General features: G+C 60.1%; 1 pseudogene; it reads right to left on the bottom strand.

Moving 5' to 3' along the window:
* Nucleotides 1-382: 382 nt before the first annotated feature.
* Nucleotides 383-548, bottom strand: LOC144304040 (U2 spliceosomal RNA; annotated as a pseudogene).
* Between the last annotated feature and the right edge of the window lie 19,446 nt (nucleotides 549-19,994).

Raw genomic sequence — 19,994 nt, 5'->3', positions numbered from 1 at the left:
CTCAGTGCTGGGGCCTCACAGTGTCGCTGGAGTCTAGGTCTACCTTGCGGTGCAACTCCCACTCCCATACCCCACTCTAGTTATGGACTACACCTGTGGGGCCCAGACTTTGAAGGGGGGAATGGGGCCTGGCAGGCAGAGGCCCACAAAGGAGCAACTGACAGGGTGCAGGGGGCTAGGCTGGGAGCATGAGCCCCTCACCCTCTGACCTGACCCGAGGGGAACCCCAGGGGCCCAGGGCTTGATCAGCAGACCCCACCAAGGACTCTAGGCTCCTGACCCTCCATGAAACTGATAAGAACAGGGCACCTGTGTGGTTCAGTGGTTGAGCTAATGCCTTTGGCTCCAGTAATGATCTGGGGGTCCTGGGATCAAGTCCCCTATTGGGTTCCTCGCAGGGAGCCTGCTTCTCCCTCTGCCTCTCTCTGTGTCTCTCGTGAATAAATAAAATCTCATGAATATATAAATAAAATCTTTTTAAAAATAAATAAATAAACTGATAAGAACAGATACTACAGTTGATCTTAGCCAAAAGACTGAGAAGCAATTAGCCTGACCTTCTGAGTACACAGATATGCAGCACACCCTTGTGTACCTGTGTGTGCACACGGGGCACAGGTGTGAGCATGTGGCCCCTGGACAAGCGTAAGTCTCAGGCCTAGCCCGCCACACAGTCAGGGCTCAGTGAATATGTGGTGCATCGTTGTGGGAGAGGCCGATGGTCAGTGCAGAAAGATATGGAGGCCTTTTGGTGACCCGGTACCCTGGAAAAGCCAGAACCCGGCACAGGGTTTGGCCAGAGCCAGCTCTGATTATACAGAGGTGCAGGCACAGACACATGTTCCCAGAGATCCAGTGAAGGCAAGGGACCCTGAGACAGCCCAACCCAGCAGCCAGGATGGCAAACAGGCTGTAGGAGGGGGTCACAGCCACTTAACGATGCCCGTGGCCCCCCTGCGCACAGGACCAGGCAGGGAGGGGCTCGCGGGAACCAGCCTGGGGAGCTGGGCGGGCCTGGGCTGTGGGCAGGGGCCGATCCTGTGGTGGTGCTGTAGATGGGCCAGCCGCCGTTGGCTTCCTTCCACCTCTTCTTCCCTGGCTGCTTCATTTGACCTGGGATTTGAGGCCAACTGGGTGCAGGGGCAGTCCGTGTTTCCAGAGGGAGAGGACCCCCAAATCCCTTTCATCCATGCCCCTCGCCCCTCCAAAAAGCCTGCCCTCCCTGCAGTCGGCTTGGGACACCGAGTTTCCCTGTTCCGGGGACACTAAGGTAGATGGCATCCACACCTGAGCCCGGGGCAGTCTGAGCCCTTGAGAGAAGCTGACGGAAGAGGGGCAGCCTTCTCACTTCCAAGCAGCTCTCCCTCAGGGCCTGCCCCTTCGTGCCCGCCTCCCTGCCCGGCTGGAGCTTGGTGCCAGCCCTTGTTCCCCGGACAGCCGGTGAGCGCCGAAGGTGCTATCTGTGACAGCAGCAGAATGGGCCAGTCGCACCCAGGGCAGGTGTCGGCGCCTGGGAAGGGGCCAGCTGGAAATCCAACCCCACCCCCCACCCCCACCCCCACCCACTGCAAACCTGGCAGGCGTTCCCCTGAGACTAGAGATTAGCAGGACCCTTGTCCCAGCCTCTCCCAGGTTGATCTGCCCCAGATAAGGCAGGTTCCAGAGCGAGACCGGGATGGGGGCGGGGGGGGGGGGGGGGGGGGGAGGGGAATGGAGGCAGGACACACGGGAAAGGGCAGGGGCTCTCCTGGCTTGGTGTCTCAGTACCCAAGTTGGGGGAGGCTTAATCTCAGATCCCAACTCCCTTCCTGCTCAGGTGGTGGCAAGATCTGGGTCAGGATGGGGGCCGGGAACAGTGGTGCTCTCACAGCACCCTCCCTGGGGCACCCTGTGCCCGCCCGGTCCCCAGGGGGTGACCACTATGGGCCAGCCTCCAGCTGCCTGCCAAGCCTTTCCCCACCCACAGCCTCGCCGAGGCCCAGCAGTGCCTGCTCTGGGAAGCCCCTGACCCCAGGCCCTGCCCCTCCTGGCCCTCATTGCTTGTGATGGGAGCTCCCAGGGACAGTGGCTCTTTCTGGGCATTCTGTGGGGCATAGAAGCTTTCATCCCTGCCTAGAGTGCCCATCTGTCCTGATCCCCTACAGCTGAGTGTAGGCAATGGGGTGGTGGCCGGAGGAATGTGACAAGGTGAATATGGAGGGACTCATCTTTCTGCAGCCTCAACCCCCCCCCCCCCCAGGGGTTCAGCCTATTCTCTGTCCCTAGGCTCAACCCTCCCTGGGCCAGGCAGCCTGAAGCTCTCTGCTCCTCCTCTAGAACAGCTTTTCATTCACGCTGCATCCACAGCCCTTAGAGAGGACACCAGGTCCAGCCACCTTGCTAGTGACCTCATCAGCACCTTCCTGCTGTCCTGCGTCCCTACTCTTCTGCTGCCTGGACTACTTTTCTGCATCGCACATCTGCAGAAGCCTCTGGATCTGAGTCTCAGCCGTTACCCTTCATGCAGGCTGGGCCTTTCACTGTGGGTCTTTGGGGAGCCTCTCCCTTGCTTCCTCTTCATCCCCACATCTTGGGGATTTGCCTGCAAGACCTGGGCCATTCACTCACCTGTGACCCTTCTGTCCTCTTACCTGGGCCAGGCCACTCCTGGACTCAGCTAGGTTTCCCAGACCCGTCCCCCTGAGCTCAGGGCTGCTCCCATGGCCATTGACTCTGGACTATGGGTCCCTTTGGCTACTGTCAGTCATTTCCAGGCCCTGGCAACACCTGGGCCCCAAAATATGGCCCTCAGGCCAGCCCCAACATCCCCCAGAAGCCCATCCCATTTAGACTCTGCCCCCAGGTGCTGGCCTGAGCATATCAAAACCACACAGCTTTGCTTTTAGGATGGATGGGCTGAGGCTGTGGCAGGTGCTGTCGGGGTGGGGGAGCTGTGGGGCTGGGAAGGGTAAAGCTCGCGGCAGGACCCCAGGGGCCCAAGGGACGATGCCCACTTCCCCCCATGGCCTCTATAGATTGAAGTCTGAGATGGGGTCCTCAGCTATGCAGCAGGCAGGCAGGAGCTGGCAGGTGAGGACTGACTGTCACCGCAGCAAACAGCCCCACATGTCAATGTGTTGGAGTAAAGCAGACATTCCCCAAGAGGATAGACTGCCGGGCCCTCAGCCCCAGGGACGCTGCTAAGTGAGGGGCTGGGGAAGATGCCCACAGTCCCAGAGCTTATCCCCTGAGGGCCTTGGAGAGGCCCATGGGCCTCAGGATGTCCCCAGAGGGAGCAGACATTTGGGATTTAACTGCCACCCACAGGCCAGCCCAAGGGGGCCTGAATCCCGAGCTGTGCCCAGGCCTTAGCAGGACGGCCCCCTCCTCAGGGGCAAGTCCAATTGGGGACCTGGGGATCCTGCACCCTGCGTGCTCAGCCCTGGGCAGACAGGTTCTTCCCCCCCCCCCAGCTTCCTGCCCGGCCCTCCTGCCCCAGCTCTGAAGACAGCAGTCACCAGGGCTGAGGCTGCAGCCGAGAGTCCAGCCACCCTAAACCAGATGAGCACAGCCAGCCCGAAGTGGACAAGATGGACAAGTGACTGCTGGTCAGAGCCCTCACGCTCTGCCAGGCCAGCCTGCCGGCACCGATGCCTACCTCCTCTTAGCCTCTTCTGCCCATAAATGGGCCATGTCTGGTCCAAGGCAGGTGGCGGTTAGAGCAGCACCTGAGATGAGGTGGCAGGTGCTGGGTCAGGGTTGCTCGCCTCAGAGCCTAGGAGCCTCTCCTACCCCTTCTCCACCCCTGCCCAGGCCATGCTCAGGAGGGAACATGCGCCTGCCCCAGCCTAGGAGTTGTGCTGCTCTGCCCATTTCTCCGTCCAGCTACAAACACCTCCGCCAGGAAGGCTTCTGGGAAAAAGACTGCCTCCATGATACAGCTCTGTCTGGTGGCCTCCGAGTCTGTCCTGTATCAGCCCCAAGTGTAAGCAGCACAGGGCAGGACGGAGTCCCGACCTTGAGGGGCCTCCTCCCATGAGGAATCAGCTATCCTACCCCCAAATCCACAGCCTGCCACAAGCCACCCACAGATCTACACCTCTGTTTTCGAGACCTCCCAGAACTGACCACTGTCAGCCTCCCCAACCAGCCCTGGACCCAGGCCGCGTCCCCTCCCACAAGGACCAAGAGCTCACCCTCCTCCCACGCAGCCTTTGGAAAACCTTGATCAGGTCCTCACCCCCTTGGCCAGCCCCCTAGAGGTCACCCTAGTTAGGCTTTACAGCAGCCCCCTGGCCGGCCTCTTCCCCCACCAGGTGCCCTCACTTCCTCAGACTTGCCAGCATGGTTCCTGCAGGGGCTGTTCCCTGGGCCTGAGGCGCTGCTCCCTGCACAGCAGGGTCATGAGGTCTCCTGGTCAGGGGTGATGCTTAGTCCATGGCCCCCTCTCCCCACCCTCAGCTCTGCCTCTGTGAAGATGACATCAGGGAGCCAGACTGAACGTGGTGAACACAGTGACCAGGAGATCTAGGATTTTGCTCTTCATTCCCCCATAGGGCCTTCTAGGGCTGGAAGTCTGGCTATCAGAGGGCTCATGGCTGGGCCTGAGGGGACAATGCTCAGGGTCCCCCTGGCTGGCCATTCCCCCCACCTCTGGCAGCCTGGCCACAGCCCCCACCCCCACAGACACACACACTAGACTTTCCTCAAACACAACTCCATTTCCATTTGTGCCACTGATTGTCTGTGCAGACAAAGGCCCCTTTCAGGGACGTCAGAGGTTCAGCAAATAAATAAATGAATGAAGTCTCCGAGAGGAAGAGGTGGTGGGAAGGGGCCGGCCTGGGGGGCTGGGGAGCGGCGTGCGGCAGACTGGCATCCTCCGGTCAGCTGTCCTGGCCCTCGGAGGGCATATGGGCTAGGGACAGAGAGGATGGCATGGAGCATGGGCGAGAGGCCAGGGGACATGCCTGCCCAGGAGGGCAGCAGAGGGGCTTGAGCTGCACTGGCGAGTGTCGGGAAGGAGGCCCAGGAATCAGAAGTGTCACAGCAAGGGCTCCCACAGAGGCCTGGGGCTGGCTCGCTCTTTAGTTTGGTTTGTCCCATCACAGGTCACAGGCCCTCCAGAGAGGATGGGATCAGAGGCCCCAGCCTGGGCGATGGGCCCTGGCAGACCTGCATGGGTCTCCCGTGCTCCTGCAAGCCAGGGGCCTCCTTGACCGTGGTCCTTCCTGAGGTTCCAGCTTAGATCCAGAACAGTGAGCCTTCTGGCAAACCTGAGCTCCTTGAAAGGCAAGGGGGACTGGGGGCAACCCTGTGTGCATCCCTGGTCCTGAGACCCTCCCAGCTCCAGAATCCAGAGGGACCTGTGCACAGCTCACAATTCCTCTGCTCAGGCCCTGCCCCAGCTCCCCATCACCACCACCAGACTCAAGGGTGCATAGAAACCTACAGCAAACCCCAAAAGCATGGCCCCAAGCCCCTTGGCTGTGCTGTCCTGGCCTTCTGATGCCCCTGGAGTGGAGATCCAGGAAGGGTAAAGGCTGTAATTCACAGGGAGGCCTGGCCCAGCCATTTGGGGAGACGAGTGGATTCCAGTCAGGTCCCTGCCCTGCTGTCTGGCCCTCCAGGACAGACAGAACTGGAGCTGGGCAGCCAGTAGAGAGGGATGGAGGGGTCCAGGAGGGCTGCCTGGAGGAGGGGGCTGGCCTGCTCCTTCGGCCTGCTGCTGTTGTCCCAGCCTAGTCCAGCCCCTAGGGCAGTGCTGACTCCTGGCTATTCTGGAAACAACAATGGCTGGCATTTAAATTCCAATTGAGTCGGCCAGAGTGGCCTCGGGCGTGAGAACGGGAGCCCCCACCCCCAGCCTGAGCCCCGCCCGCCACATTCCTGCCTCCCCGGAGATGGCCATGGCCGGGCCGTCGCCAGGGGGCCGGGAATGCAGCACTCAATGGCCAGAGACAAGGGCCCATTGAGCGGTGACGGGCAGGATTGAGCCGTCAGTGCCCCTCCACTCAGGGTCCCCCTCCTCTGTCCCTCCCGCCCCCCCCCCCCGCCCCCCGGTGTTCCCAACGTCAGCTGCTAGGGGTCCCTGCTCATGCCTTCCTGGGCTCGAGCAGCCCTGGGGCCTGGGTCCTCCCCACTGACCAAGCGACCACTGGCCTCTGTTCTGTCACCCCTCACCCCTCCCCGCCACTGCCGGATTGTAATCGGATCATGTCATGCTCCTGCCCAGAGCCTTGCTACCACCCGGTGCCCCCGGGAACTGAGGGCGCGCTCCTCCTCCAGCTGCAGGGCCTGCTGACCCGGCTGCCCCCTGCCCACCCCTGGCCTCTAACCCCTCCCCCGGCCGCGGCCCCTGCCCCATCACCTGCTCTCATGCGCTTACCTCCCCGCCTCCTCCCGTGTGTTCCTGTCATCCACAGTATCAGCCCCAGGAGGCAGAACCTCACTCCCCGCTTGGGGTTCAGCCTCTGGCCTATCCCTGGCCTACAGGACCCCACATGCTCGCAACGAATCAGGGTTTTAATGCTAGCAAGCATGGCCAGGACCTGTCCCCAGTACTCCAGAGAGAGCACGCTGCCTTCATGGCAGGCCTGTTGGAAGGATGAAGCTGGTAGGGTGTCAGCCCCTTGTCCTGCACCCACGTGGGCCCCAAAGGCAGAGGCCCATTCCATGAAGCAGCCAAGGCTCAAGAACTTGACCCCTTCCTTGGCGCTCTCCTCTGCCCGAGGAGCCAGCCACAGGCTGGCGTCTAGACCCAACAGTTCTCATTGGTGTCTATAGTCACCCCGGCAGATCACCAGGACAGGACCCCAGGCTTCGCTGTCCTCTGTGCCTGGGCACAGCCCCTCCTCCCCTCAGGCCATGTCAGCGGCCCTGTGTCAGGCCAGGTTGGGAGGATGTCAGACAGGATGCCAGGGAACCTGAGCCCAGGGAGGGCAGCCCCCACCAGCGAGAGAACGCGGAGCCTGGAGGGAGGCTGGCTCAGTGCCCACGGGCTGTGAGGTGTCCCCAGGAGGATGCCTCCTTCCTTCCCGCTTGGGAAGACGAGCTCATCCGCCTGTCTCCTGGGTGCATTGGGGGCTGGCTGAGAGGGTAAGAGAGAGCAAGGGGGGCGTCCTTGGCCAGGGTGAACAGCCTGCCAGCCTGGCATGGGGCCCACCTCCCCCACACAGGTGCCAAGGAAGTCCAGACAAGTGAGATGCAATGTGCTGAGGGCTGGGGCTGGGCTCAATGGGAGCCTCCAGGGATGGGCCTGAGAGGGCAGGATTCTGTCTGTGTGGCTTCACGACACAGAGCGGGGGCGGGGGGGGACTACCACAGAGGTCCCTGGGTCTGGCCCACCACCTACCCACTGTCCCCAGAACCCTGTGGCCTGCAGCAGGCCGCCCCTACTTTCACCCTGCAGAGCTCTCCTCACTAGCCTTGCAGATGTGGGGACCCTCACTTCATTTTGAGGCCCAGATGGCCCAGCAGAGTGGGGGGTGTGAAGCCCACAGGAGGCTGGGCCCCAAAAGGTAACCCTCCCAGGGTTCCCCCCGTGGGTCCCCATCTTCCACACCTAATTGGCTTGGGTGGGAGCAGGGATGACAGCCCAGCCCACACACCCCGAGCCCACCTGCTGCTCGGCTGCCTCAGGGTCCCCTCCCTCAGGTTCCCATGGCCAACCTCTCACCCCTCCCAGACACACTGCCAGGCCTGTGTCCAGGCTGTTGCCGGGGTTTAGGGCCCCCTGGGGGTCACCTATCATGAGTGGCTCTTGCCTATGACCAAGAGGAGTCAAGGATGACTTTGTGGAGCAGGTGGCACCTGAGCGGGTATGGCAGGGTGCTGGGGAGGGGGGCAGAGCTCCAGGGACAGGGAGCCTCAGGCACAGGCCCCAGGAAGAGATGAGGGCTGCCTCTGAGGACCAGCCGGTAGGAGGTGGGGCAGAGAGGTTGTCCTATGAGCCCCTGGCCTTGTTGACACCCAGCCAGGAGCCCAGGAGCCATAGGGCTCCTGAGCAAAGAATGGTGTGGTTCCGTGCAGACTTTGTCAGGACCCTTGGCTCCCTGGGGTGGTGGCAGTGAGAGCAGGGCCCAAGGTCAGGCACCCGGAGACTTGCAGGTACCTGAGTTAGGTGGCTCTGGGAAGATACAGTAGCCAACAGGGTTGAACCCACCCAAGAGGTCCCACCCAGCCCTGATCCCACCTTATGCCCAGGCCTGGTCTAGATGACCTCACTGGGTGCCCCTCAACTCCTCCTTGCCTGGAGTGGGATCCAGGCCCATATGGCTATACAGGCCCCTCCAGAGCTGTGGGCAGGGGGTGCCATGGTCTCAGCCTCAGGAGAGAAAATGTGGCCATAGAATGCCAAGGGGCACACCACCTTTCCAGCTGAACCCTCCTGTGTGCTCTTCCTTGGGCATGGAGAGCTACAGCAGCGTCTGCTTTCTCTCTTTGTCCTGGCTTCCAGGGAGCTCAGGATCCAGCTAAGAGCTAAATAACTACTCCTCCCTAGTTTCTGCTTTCTAGGCCTAAGTAAATCTAGTTTGAAAAAGCTGTGTCCTCTCAGCAGCTTAAAGCTCAAACCTGCTCAGCAGATGTGTGTGGTGCCGACTTTCCATGGGCATGCTTTCCTTCTGTCTCAGCCCTGGGGCGCAGACGGGGCAGGGACCTAAGCTGTCCCGGCCTTGGCAGACCCCTGGCCCCAGCAGAGCCATCTCCTGTACCTGTGGCCCTGGCCCTACCAGAACCAGCCCTGAGAGGTGAACTGTTCGAGTCTGGCCCCTGGGAGAGCCCAGATCCTATCCTGTCCCCAAGGGCATCAACCCACACAAACACTCGTCCCCCCATTGGACCTCCCTTGTCAAACACTCGTCCCCCCATTGAACCTCCCTTGTCAAGGACCTGGGGACTTCCCTGAGCCCCAAGATGCCTCCCAGGTGGAATGGTGTCCTGAGAAGGGGTAAGTTTCCTGAAGGGCTTTGGCCAATGCTGTCATTGTCCATCCAAGATATTGGCAGAGTTGGGATGGCAGGTACTGGGCTCAGGGAAGTGTCATGCCCTGACACCTGGCATCTCATGTGTCTAGCCAAGGGCTGCCTGCCTAGATGCTCTGTGAGGGCAGGGCCCTGGGTTTGGGGGAGCTGGCTGGGGGCTCAGTGGGCCGGGGTCCTGGCAGGCATCCCCGGTGAAGATAGCTGTGTTTGGGCCACTGTCAATGGGCCGTTGTGCTCCTTGAGGGCCACTAATCCTGCCCACCTGGCAGGACAGATGTGTCCTTGCTGGCAGGTCCTGGCTCCAGCTGGCAGCAGCTGGCCACCGCACACGGCCCGGATGTGGGGTGCCTTGGCTAGGGCCTGGTGCACGTCCTGGGGCCTCTGGGAGTCCCGCCTGAGCAAAGAGTGAACCCTGCACTCTGCCACCCTGTGCCAGCCAGCTGTCCTCAAGACCACACTTGCTGCCCCGACAGGCAGGAGGACAGGCAGCCCCTGGTTCAGAGTCACACAGCTGTTCCGAGCCTGGGCAGCCTTAGTCCTTTTCTGGGGATACAGGTCCTGACTCTCCGAGAACAGCATCCTCGTCTCCCACCTTGAAACTCCCTCCATTAGCCCCAGACCCCCTCCAGGAGTGTGGGGTTGGGCCAGGCTCAAGGCGCTCCGTGGGCCCTCTTAGCTTGGATAGGGGGCCCCAGTGAGCCAGGACCGAGGACAGAGCCTCTGGGCGCAGAGCTGGAGACCTGGAGGTGGAGGGAAGACTGGCTGAGAGCCCAGAGCAGAAGGGCCTTGGGGAACTGCAGAAGGGACCTGGATTTGGGCATCTGCGGTGGGGACAGCCTTGTGGACGTCCTCAGCCACCACAGGAGAGATTGTGTGGCCTGGAGAACGATGGCTGCCACAGGGTGTCGTGCCACATGGTGGCCCACACGCCATAGAGCTGCCACTTGCGGGATGGTCTCTGACCTCTAGGGCCATAAATACACGTCCCTGAGACCTCAGAGACCCCACCCCAAGGAGCCCCTTCCCCCTCTCCTTAGCCCAGGGCCTGCGAGCAAGCAAAGCTGCCTTGCCCTGGGCGAGCTGGCCCTGGCTGTGGGGCCTCAGGTAACGCCCCCTCCAGAGGACTTGGTGGAGGACAGTGGGCAGGGTCTGACTTCCCGGAGGTGATTCCTCCAGGGCAGAGGTGCTAGGGTTGTAGGAAGGCTCCGAGGCCGGCCTCTCTCCTGTGTGTCCCAGGGAATCTGATCAAGACCCAGCCTCCGGCCACCTCATCTATCGAGTGGCACCTTTACTGTCAATGTACCCAAGACCACTCAGGAATGCCAGCAAAGCTGGGACCTCCATACCCAGTGCCTTTCGGGCTAGGACCACTCCAGAGATGGGAAGGGTGGGGTCTGGGTGATGACACTGAAGCCCTGAGGGCGTGAGCACATTCCCAAGGGGGCTGCAGGGAAGGGGCAGGTGGCTCCCCACTTCGGAGGGTCATCTTCAGGGTTGGTGGGACAGGGCAGGCAGGGAAAGCCGGAGGGGAGAGGCCCCCGGGGAGTGGGCTGGCCCCGTCGAGTCTCCACCTGCCCAGCCAGCCTGATTTCTGGCGCTACCAGTTCTGTGAGCTCATGGGAGCACACAGCCCAGAACCCTTAAGCTCTTTACAAGGAGAACACATTGTCTGGGTCGAGTGTGTGTGTGTGTCTGTGTGTGTGTGTGTGTGTGTGGGCGCGCGCATGCACGCCCATGTGCAGGACAGGGTTAGGGCAGGATGGGGATGCAGGAATAAAGAGGTTTGTAAAGTTCTACTGCCCCTTGGTTTCAGAGATCTGCTGCCCCCCTGCCTCTCAGCAGGACGGATGCAGCAAGGAAGCATGAGAAGACAGCAAGACCAGGAACTGGAGACAGCCTCCCAGCCTAGGATGGTGTGTGAATGGCCCCACTCCTGTGGCCTGCATGCTGAATTCTGTCCCCCTGCCACTCGGCTGTAGAGGCAGAAAGTGGCCTGTGGATGGGTTGGGGGATGGAGGGGATGCCTAGTGGCAGTGGGCATTTGAACCCCCACCCTCTGTGGGCTGGGCCTCAGGGTGTGGGGACCTGGATTTCACCCTGAGGTGCCCGGGACACTGCTCCCACAGGTACCCACCACCAGCAGGATAAACCTTGAGCACTAAGGAGTCCCATGGGTCATGGAGACAGGCCTCACTGAACCCCTGGAAGCTTCTCAGAAGCTGGGAAGGGGAGGAGGGGACATGGTCAGTGAGAGTCAGGGCTAGGGTGCCTGCAAAGGCAGCTCATGAAGACACTCCATACCCCAGAAAGGCATGATCAGAGGCATGCTGAGGAGGAGTGGCTGTTCTTGATTTGCTGTGTGCACAGGGCAGGCAGCTAGCTTCTCTGAATCAAAGTGCATTCCTCCTCTGTCTACTGGAGTTCATTCCTCTCCTTAGCCCCAAAGACCCCAGGGGCTGGGAGAGGGAGCCCTTTCTGAGCTGGCCGGGGTTGGCCAGGACCCCAGGGCTACCCAGCTGTTGTGGGCTAGTCTGGGAACTGGGCTTAGCCTGGAGTCCACCCTGGCCAAAGTTTTCCCTCAACCAAATAGGTCCCTGGGTTGGGTGGGGAGGCGCAAGTGGGGGCCACTCAGAGCCCTGAGCAGAGGCTGTCAGCTGTCCCCAAGACACGAGCATGTGAGCACATACACATACACATGGGAACGTGTGCACCCAGGCTTGGCCTGGGCCCAGGGTGTGCTGGGACCGAAGCCCCTGCCTTCACTGGGTGCGTGCTTAGGCGGGTGCGGGGGGCCTGCCCAGCCTTGCTCTGACCCAGTTTTCCGGCCCAGCCCAGCAGGCAGCCCTGGCAGTAGAAGCTCATAGAACTTTTCATCAGCAACATGGATGCCCCGGGCCGTGCCGTCTTGTTGGGGGTGACAGCTAGCTTGACATGGTCAGGGTTTAAGCCCAGTCTGCCAACACAAGCTTGTCTCAAAAATGTGTCTCCACAAGCCCCCCTTAATGGTTCCAGGCCCCACCTGCTGGGGGTAGGCAATCCTCCCAGGAGACAGGCTTCTTCCAGTCCTCTGGTATCCCCAGGATGAACAAACACATCATCCAAAGACAAGCACTACAGTCCTCCACCACGGACTTCTACAGAGCTTCCTGCCACTCCTCCCTGGAAATCGGTCATGGCCTCGCTGGAGACTAGAGTCCTGGGAGGTCAGGGATCCGGGGCTAAGCCCCCAGAGTCACAGGGGCTGGGAAGGCCCCAGAGAGGGGAACAAGGGAGGGTCTGGATGGGCATGGAGGCTGCAGGAGCATGGTTAGGGCAAAGACTGCTGGGAGGCGGGAGAGAAGGGAGTGCGGAAGGGTGGCTGCGGGAAGGGAGCCCTGGGCTGATAAGCCCCTTTGATCTGCACTGAGGCAGCACAGACTCCCCTCCTCTGATAACCTGGACCTGGGAGCCACAGGCCCCAGCCCCCGCCACCCTCCCTTAGGCGCCCCACCCCCTCCCACAGAGCCCATGGCAGTCGACCCTGGGAGCAGGCCTGGAGGCTGGCCCCTCCCCCTGGGAGCTGCTGGGTCCTTGCCCTGGTCCATAGGCCACCCCTGGCCCCTGCCTGGCTGTACCTGGGCCTCTCTGGTTTCCCTGGCCTGGGAGCAGACACCTCTCCAGCTTCCCTGAGAAGCCCCCACTGCTCTTGCCCCGAGCCGGGGCCCTCATGAAGCCACTCCTTGGCTGTGGCCCCTTGAGCAGCTCCAGTCTGACCTGAGTCAGACTCCTATGCAGGCACAGGTGTGGACATGGGATGGTTGCTCGCTGCCCCAGCACCCTCTCCACAACAGCTACCCTCTGCCTGGGTGGTGGTCAGCATCTCCCACGCCCAGGGGGCCATCCCAACCACGCCCCCAGGCCCTGCTGGGCTGGCCACTGGACAATAAAGTTGTCAGAAGCCTCAGGCCATGGGAAAGGCAGGCAGGCGTGGCCAGGGAGGGAGGCTTTGGGAGGCCCTGCAAAGACATCTCTATTAGGGGCCTCCCAGGACTGGGAGGAGTGGGCAAGCATGGGCAGAGGTGGCCCTGAAGCTGGAGGAAGGCAGGGGACTCACAGTCCATCAGGGCCCATGTGGAGGGCAGGCCCATTATGCAGAGGAGCAAACTGAGGCTGGGAGCTACATGGTGAGGGTCCCCTTCTCTGAAATATCCCCCTGCCCCGAGGCGCCTATATCCTAGGTCTCCCCCTGTGTGGGAGGATCCCCCGGGGGGGGGGGGGGAGAAAAATAGTTGCTGAGATAGGCTGAGATAGGTGCTTCAGGACACTGGCCCTCGGTTTCCCCATCTGTAAAACGGTGCCACGCTAACACCATGTGGGCCAAGTCTTCAGCTTCAACAGAGAGGCCTCCCCAGTGCTCACCGTGTGCCCCGTGCACTCAGCCCCACCCCTGGGCTTCCACAGGAGCAGGGCTTCCAGCAGCCTGGGGGACCCTAGAAGCCCTGACCTCCCGGGAGGTGGGACCGGAGTGTTTTTCCTGCAGAGCTATTGGCTTCAGCTGCCCTCCCACAGGGGACTGGCTGGACCCCACAGGAACCCTAGCCTGTCTCCTCCCAGTCCCAGTAGCTGGGTGTGGGGAGAGGCCCTCGGTGGGCCTGCTGTGCCCCCTCTCCTTCCCAGGTGGCTGGAGGGGGCCCTGCACTGGCAGAGGCCAGCCAGTCCTTTCCTCCCAGATTCCCCAGAGCCAGGCCCGCTTCCCCAAGAAGCCCAGGACCCCCAGAGGCCCACTTTCCCCCTGCACCCCCTCTGCACCACCTCCCATAGCCGCCTCCTTCCTCCTAAGCAGCTCCCACCTAGGTGCTGTCAGAGCCCCTTTACCGAGGGGAGACTGAGCTCCCTGTCCCAGACCACAGAACGGGGCAGCCCCAGACTCTGCCTCCAGAACCCGTCTCTGACCTTCCAGCCTGCAGCCACCCCTCCGCCCCCTACCCAGGCCAAGGGCTGCTGCCGCCTCCAGCCCCCACTGCCCACAGTCAGGGCTCCAAGCGGCCATCAGGGGAAGCCTGGAGTGCGGGCTGTGCCTTGTCTTCCTAGGAAGGGGCCTGGCCGGTGGGGCCAGGGCAGGGGTTCATAGTGCAGCCTGAGTCTGGCTGGGGGGTGCACGAGGACTCCAGGGCTCCTGACAGCCAGCAGCCTCTGCCCAGCCTGGGCGAGCTCGCTCTGCAAACAGCTGCCTCCTCCAATTAGCTCTGTGCGGGCCCGTGTGCCAGCATCCGGCGGAAGGGCCCGGGGTGGGGGCAGGGCCGGCCCTCCCTCCAGCTGCTAGGCACTTGCCTGAGGCTGGGGGGTCCAGCCCGCTCTATGGGCTCCCTAAATGCTGCAGAGAGGCTCCCCCTTCCCAAGCTCAGTGGTGGTTTCCCCAAGGCAGGGCAGCTGCTCCCGGTCACTATGCACCTGGGCAGGTCATGCCACCTGAGCTTCTGTGCCTCGTTATCCCTACCTGTCAAACAGGGCTGATGATGGAACTGGTGTGAGTCTCTTGGTCAGGAGCCACCATTACCCCCACCTTAAGTCCTCTTGTTCCCAGTCCCGCAGGATACATGTTGCCCCAGTGCAGGCTCTGGGGGGTCCCATGGTCCCAACCTGGGCTGGACAGTGGCGAAGCCCTCCCCTGCCCACTGGACCCCCTGGCCACTCTGACCTCACTGGCTCTGGCTGGAAGCATGGCTGAGGTTTATCCACGGGGGATCTGCACAGAGGCTAGCAGGGGCAAAGGGCCAGGGATCGAATCCCCGAGGAGGGACTTGGGCTGAGGCTCAGGGCAGAGCTCGAAGGGGCTTTCTAGAACAGGTGACACTTGCCAGGAAGGGCCAGCAGGACCCAGAGGCAGGGGCACTCCACTGAGCAGGGTGGAGGCTGCCTACAAGGGAGGAGGGTGTGACGTGGGGTTGGCCCAGCGGCCCCTGAGGCCTGGATTCCTAATTCAGCCGGAGCCTGCGGAGCCGGAGCCGGGCTTGTTTATTCTTGGCAGGAAGGCTGGTGGTGGGGGGTGGGGGGGGGAGTGAAGCCTTTTCAAAAAATAATAATAATAAAAACGCTCATTTAGAAAGCTCCCAAGACGTGCTGAACTCCAAAAGGGTCTTGGAAAAAATGCTGAGAAGGTTTAAGTGTAAATGGACCCAAAACACCATAATTAAATTTCCCTTAAATTTACCAGAGTTTGGGGTCAAAGAAAAAATAAAACTTAGGGAAAATACACTTGAGGTTTCAGGCAAATGCCAAGTGCTTAGAAAAATAGATTTCTGAGCTGCTCAGCGGCTACCGGCCTGGCCCCCGCCAGCCCCAGGAGCTGTGGAGGCTTTAACCCCTCCCAGGCCAGGGTGGCGCTGGCCGCCTCCTGATGCTCTCTTTTCCCAGCCCAGCCCCTTGGGGACCCTCCCCAGCCAGTCTCTATGCCCAGACCAGCTCCCTCCTGCCCCTCTGCACCCTGCATGCGAGGAGCAGCCTCTATGCCAGGCTCTGTGCGGGGAGCAGGGGGCCCCTCACCCTCAGCCTAGGTGGGAGCCCAGTAGAGTTTGAGCTTTCGTCTCCCTGTCCCTCACCCCCTTTCACCACTTTCCTGCATCTACAATCAGCCCTGGTCTCCTTTTTTCTCTTATCTGGGAGCAACCACACTTTCCAAACCTAAAGTCAGGATTTCAGGTCTAGTGGTCTGAGCAAACAAAGGAGTAAAGAGGCCAAAGTGTCGACTGGGGCTATTTCAGCATATCCCAGAGGACAGCCTCCCAACAGCACATGATTATGGTGTTGCCCTCTTTGCTCAGCCTGCCAGGAAGCTCAGAGCTAAAATTAAGCCTCTTGTATAGTAGCTAGTGTTGGCCAACAGATTTTGGAATATTTTCTCCATGTTTTTTAAAATTCCCTTTCTGTTATAATGCACAAATCAATAGTGCTTTTTATTTTAATCCTCAAATTTTCTGAGTGCATGGGCATGATCCTGGAGACCTGGGATTGAGGCCTGCATCAGGCTCCCTGCATGGAGCCTGCTTCTCCTTCTGCCTGTGTCTCTGCCTCTCTCTGTCTCTCTCTGTATCTCTCATGAATAAATAAATAAAATCTTTAAAATAATTTTTTTTTCTGAATGCAAATTTAAAGAGAGGGATTGCCCATGATCCATTGCAGCTGTTGGTTCTCTCAAATCTCTTCTTCTGTCTTTGGGGGAAGGAGGTCAGCCCAGCCCAGCTCAGGTCGACTATGGAGAGATACCTCCTGTTTTACCCTGTGATGGCCTGCTCTGGTCCCTGGGGCCCAGCCCCATCGTTGCCCTGCCAGCGGCAGGGGTAGCAGTGGTTTCTGAGAAGGTGGAGATGTGTCCTGGGAGATGGGGAGCTCCCAGGGGGAGGTCAAGCAGCCCTCTGGGGGTTTCCCTAGGGCCTCCCAGAGAAGCCAAAGCTTCCTTGGGGCCTCAGCTTCCCCCTTCGAAGCACTCAGCCTGGTGGCAGGACAGAGAGAAGCTTCTAGCAACGACCATATCTCTGGGCCATGCACTCCATCCCAGGGGTAGCTGAGCAGGAGGCTCTGACCAGGGGCTTCCAGGTCCGGCGCCAGCCCTGATGGGCATCTACTGGGTACTGTGGAAGCTGTGGCCTACAGAGAACACTGTGGAGAGCGGGCTAGATGTGGATTCAAGTCCACACTAAGAACATCCCCACTGGCAGGGGAGGTGAGGAGGAATGGCTGCAGGGCCGGCTGCTGACAGCCTGCCACAATCCCTGCACCCAGGGCACCGTGCAGCCTGGCCTCCCTTCTGTGCACACCTGCACAGACCTCAGCAAGCCGGGCCTGCCTGCCTCTGAGTCACTGACCAGGCTGGGCCAGGTCAGGCTGCCCACCAGCCCCCAACTCTTGCCTGAGCCTCCTACACTCACCTTCACTGGGGACCCCATGGGTGTGGACCTTGGGAGAAGAGTGGTCGTGCAGGTGGTTGGGGGGAGGGGCAGGGAAGCATAAACCCTGAAGGGAGGGGATCCCTGGGTGGCTCAGCGGTTTAGCACCTGCCTTTGGCCCAGGGCGCGATCCTGGAGATCCGGGATCGAGTCCCACGTCGGGCTCCCTGCATGGAGTCTGCTTCTCCCTCCTCCTGTGTCTCTGCCTCTCTCTCTCTCTCTCTCTCTGTCTATCATAAATAAATAAATAAATCTTAAAAAAAAAAAAACAAAAAAACCCTGAAGGGAGTCCAGCCATCCTAGGACTCCCACACCACCACATTGACCCTCACTGACTCTCCACCCCCGCCCCCCACATGTGCTCACTTGCCTGATGTGCCCAAAGAGGGCCTCCCTCAGGCCCCCCCCCCCCCCCCCGGGGAGGGAGGACTGCAAAGGGTCTAGGGGAAATGCCCCATCAGGAGGGCTCTGGTGACACAGTGGCTTCTAACGGCTGGCTACTTTTTAGAAAGCATTGTTGAGATGTTGGAAAACACAGCACAGACAGCATCTTGAATAACAGGCCCTGATGTCAAGGGAAGGCCCTGTGAGATGTTGACTTGGAAAGAACAATTGTGAACAATACAGTTATGTTTTCAATAATAATAAAAAAGGCCTTTAAGCAATGTCCTCCCCTGGTGGCACGGGTGGGGTAAACTGGACGCCTCCTTTGGTGCTGGCAACGGGCAGTGCTTCGGCCTTTTGGAAGCAATTTGGCAGAATCAGCCGAGAGCCACAAGAACCTCCTCCCATTCTGTGACATTCAGGGGAGGCCAGGGGAGAGGCCATAATGAAGGGACCCCTTCAGACTGTGAGCCACCTATAGCCACAGGAGCTAGTTGCTATAAGGTGCGTGGAGGGCGCAATGCAAGACAGGGCCACGTCTTGACCCCCGGGGAACTGGGAATGTGACCTTCTTCTTTGCGGTGTCATTAAATGAAGCTCTTGTGGGTGATCTTGGATGATCTGGGTGGGTCCTACATCCAATGACAAGTGTTTCTGTAAGAGATGGAAGAGGAGAAGGCCACGTAACTACATAACTACAGACACAGAACCTGCAGGAGTGATGCAGCCACACACCCGGCAGCACCTGGAGCCTCAGAGGCAGGGAGAGGCAGGAAGGACCCTCCCCTGGGGTCTGCAGGGAGCAGGGCCCTGCCCACACCTGGGTTCAGACTCCTAACATCCAGGACTGGGGGGAAAATTTCAGCCACCAGCTTGTGGAAATTTGTGACAGCAGCCTCAGGGTGTGTGAACCCCCCCAGGGGTCTGCCCAGGTCTGGCTCTGGAGGGAGATGGAGCAGGCTAGAAGGGCTAGGGCCCATCTCCCAGTAACTGTTAGTGCTGCCAGTGGCCAGCCAGCTGGCCAGCCGGCCAGAGAGGAGAGGGCCCCTAATGCTGCTGGAGTCAGGCTTGTTGGGATGGTGAGAAGGGACGAGGGAAGCTTCAAGAACTACTAACACAGACTCATAATCCCCCACGGGCACTTCTGCTGTGAAGATAGTCCTGGGGGCAAAAAGCAGGTTATTTACAGGAGGATGGATAGATACCCACCTCTCAGAGACCAGGGGATGCAGGATGCTTATCTCAGGAGCCCCAGGGGGGACCCTGGGCATCATCGAGGAGAGGACCTTCAGGAGACAATACAGAGCATCTCCCAGGCCTCAGAAAGGTCCCCTGAGAAGTTATCCCTCAGGTGCCAGTGGACAGTCCTTCCCCTCTGCCCCATCTGCCCACTCTGTTCACAAACCTGATCCAGGGCACATAGATGAGGAGGGTCAGGGGGCCAAGGACCCACAGCCATCCTTGTATGTTAAGTGCCTGGGGGAAGTCAAGTTCTCACTATTGGTGTCAGCTCAGGTCATGGCCTCAGGGTCAGGAAATCAGCCCTGAGTTGGGTTCCATGCTCAGCAAGGAGTCTGTTAGAGATCCTGTGTCTCTCTCTCTCTCCCTCTCCTCCTCCATCCCTCCTCCCATCAGCGCACTCTCTCTCCAAATATAAAATAAGTAAATAAATCTTTTTAAAAAGTAACCCATTGGGGGATCCCTGGGTGGCGCAGCGGTTTAGCGCCTGCCTTTGACCCAGGGCGCAATCCTGGAGACCCAGGATCGAATCCCACGTCGGGCTCCCGGTGCATGGAGCCTGCTTCTCCCTCTGCCTGTGTCTCTGCCTCTCTTTCTCTCTGTGTGACTATCATAAATAAATAAAAATTAAAAAAAAAAGTAACCCATTAAGTAACTAGTTAATATATTAGAGCCTAATATGCCCAGGAGGGGACATAGGTGGGGTAGCCTGGGGCTGTGCACTGGAGGGGTCTGGACAGCCCAGCTGGGGTTCAGAGGGGGCCCATGGCCACCACAGGGGATGTGGGCTTAACGAGCACAGGCAATGAGGGCAGCACACAGCAGAGATGCTCATCTGTCAAGTAGGCACAGACATGGAGCACGAGGGCTCCCTGAGGGTGTGGCCCTTCTAGGGCCCTGAAGTCCGGTGTCAGAGGCTGGGGTGTCTCCAGGTTGGCGTCTTCAAAGCATAGGCTGCCCCTGGAGCTGTGGGGTGGTGCCAGCCACCAGTCACAGAGGGGTTTTCATTGCCATTTTCCTGATGAGCAAATGGAGTCCCAGGAGCAAGGTGGTCCAGAGGTACTTGGGTGGGGCAGGCCAGAGCCATGCTGAAGTGTCCTCTCCTACAGTGCTGGTGCCCCTCGGAGTCTGCCTGAACGTGGGAGAAGTGCCCTCCCCCTTGTGAAGATGCATAAAGAAGCCAGTTACATGGGGTCCTCTCCAGGTCAAATCTGTCCCACTCAGCACCACCCCACGACCCATCACATCTCCAGGCCATTCAAGCTCTGCCACCAGCCACTCTTATCCTTCCTCAGAGCCCCCACTCTTGTATGCTGATGCCTGGCAAGCACCTAATCTCCAAACTTATTTCCTCCTGGAGGATTGGGAGTAAAGATCCCCGGGAGGGAAGTCGGGCAGCTTAACTAGCAGCGCACCGCAGGCGCTTAATAAAAGCAGCGGCAGTGAGACCACAGCTTCTGGGATGCAGTCCCCTAGTATCTCAGCC

This window comes from Canis aureus, chromosome 2, assembly GCF_053574225.1.
Source record: "Canis aureus isolate CA01 chromosome 2, VMU_Caureus_v.1.0, whole genome shotgun sequence".
Classification (NCBI taxonomy): Eukaryota; Metazoa; Chordata; class Mammalia; order Carnivora; family Canidae; genus Canis; species Canis aureus.
This window is presented reverse-complemented; position numbering and strand designations above follow the sequence as displayed.